Source organism: Sciurus vulgaris (assembly GCF_902686455.1).
Source record: "Sciurus vulgaris genome assembly, chromosome: 6".
NCBI lineage: Eukaryota > Metazoa > Chordata > Mammalia > Rodentia > Sciuridae > Sciurus > Sciurus vulgaris.
The window spans coordinates 159,817,070-159,819,535 of NC_136466.1; positions in this window are offsets into that span (position 1 = coordinate 159,817,070).

Genomic DNA, 2,466 nt, shown 5'->3' on the forward strand with positions numbered 1-2,466 from the left:
CAACCACTTTTTAGCAGCTCAGCACTAAGGAGAAAAGCTTAGATCATCGTGATCCCCTTGGGCAGAGTAATTGTTTCTGAGCCTCATCCACTGACCAGCCAGGAGTTGCCAGAGAAAGCCCACACATGCATTTCTGATCAGACACTGATGGATTGCTCGGTGTCCTAGTAAAGATGTGCAGGCTATATCATAATCAAAGAAGGGTTTTTAAGTAAGTTCTTTAAATGGTTCCACTCCAAACCAAATATCATCTTGCAAGCAAAGTTTACAGAGCCAAACCAACTGCTAAGTACCAACACATTAAAAGTTTCATTTAAGTAAATGATCTCATCTTAACATTAGGAAATGTAATTAGCATTTTCCCTCTTTCTCTAGGGAAAAAACTACTGTCTGGATTGAAAGATAATAAAATCTCCAATGACTAACCTGTCTATGCTGGACAAGTCTTTCCACCAACTCAAAGATACTCAGAATGGCCATAAAATGTGATCATTTCCATAGTGGTTGGATGCACTTGATAGTAACAAAATGCTATTTATTTAATTAATCTATCATTTGGGTTGGCCATTCCACTCATCAGCCTGAACTACTGATATGTATTTCCTGGTGTCAGAAATTTCTTAATTTAAGACAGATCATCACAAAGCTGAGCCACTATGGGTTTCAGCCACACTAACTCCAATTCATCTCAATACCTTATATTTATGCTACTGATTAAAACATAAATTCATGATCGGAGAGGTGGTACCTGGGCTCTGGGCAGACAGAACACTCGATACACATTTTCACTTCAAGCCACAGAAGTATAGATGGTGTCACAATGCACACTTGGTCTTGATGCAGGTGTTGCACATCACCTGCATCATATTTATATACTAAAAGTCACAATTTTATTATGCCTGTAACATCAAGGATTAAGCCTTCTCATCTTGGAGATAAAAGACAACACGTGTGTCTATTGCTGTCCCCATAAAAGGGAAGCACATTATCTTCATTACAAATCATGGCACACACCCTTGGTCTTTACAAAGCTTTACCACCTGCATGGGAACATGGCGAGCTATGTACCCTTATCCTTTGTAAATGTGAGGAGCTCACTCTGACTTGGAGAACCTGGTGGAATCTAAGGATATAGAAAACCATCTCAATGCCTTTCTGAAGACCTTGGCTCCCACAAAACCTCAAGTGCAATTGGCCAACCACTTTCACCCTTAACTTTTAAGCTCATGTGTATTTTAAGGGAAATTCAATCCGTATGTTTTTGAATCATGGACACTGAAGCCATTAAGATTTTTGTTTGGTAAGAGCTTTCTAAATCCCAAGATGACTTATGGGACTTTTTATAGCCTGTTTACTTTGAAGCAAAGTAGTCACGTTTTGTTGAAAGTAAACAAGATTTTAAAGTAAGAAACTTTGAGGCTTAGAGAAAACTAGAGTTCAAGAAAGTTTATGCACATCGAACCTATGTAAAACTCATTAGTTGGGTTCTCCAATTTACTTCATCCAAAGCAGAATAATGGCACCTTGGGCCAATAAATAGACACTTTCATAAACATAGTCTCCACTACTTTAGAATAGCATAGTTCTTCAACTTGAGGTAATAGTCAGTCATTTAATGGTACTGCATATTTATTCCTTTTTAATGGAAACATTTTCAAAAGTGAGTGTGGCTGATTTTGAGTTATGGTGTGTGACTTACGTGTATGTAAACTCTGAAGTGCTCTTGGCAAAATCCTCATTGATTCACATGCTGTTAATTTGGAATTTATGATTTGGAGCAAAGTTTACTCATAACTATGAAAAAGGGTTGGGAAACAAATAGACACAATAAGCAAGAGTTGATAAAAATTTGATTATTCATTATTTCCCCTATTTATGATGATAAATTCATTTCAAGTTATTTACTGAGTACCCCCTTCTCACATAAACAATGTACACTCTTCATAAATAATTATTTTTATTGAATGAAGTCACTAAAGTTCTTCAGTTGTCAAATTTTAATATATATTTATCTAGTAGTTGGGAGCACTGGATAGTAATAAAATGTGATTTATTTAATTAATCTATCATTTGGGTTGACTCTTTCTCTCATTTGCCTGAATTACTGATGTGTGTTTCCTACTGTTGGAAATTTCTACATTTAAGACAGATTATCATAATCAGAGCTGTGCCACTGCATGATTCAGCCACATTAACTCCAGCATATTCTGATTTAGGATTCCTTAGCCCACATCCTGAAAGCCTTTTCAATCATAATTTTTCTTCATCTGATTTTGAGAATATTAATGGCATGCAAACCTTATTAATTTAAATGTTCTGAAATAATCCATAGGTGGTTAAAAGAAATGAGTGTTCAGTACATGAAAAGCACTGTTTCAGTCAGCTTTGTGTTACTATGACCGAAAGGTCTGACAAAAACAATGTACAGGAGGAAAAGTTTATTTTGGCTCATGGTTTCAGAGGTTC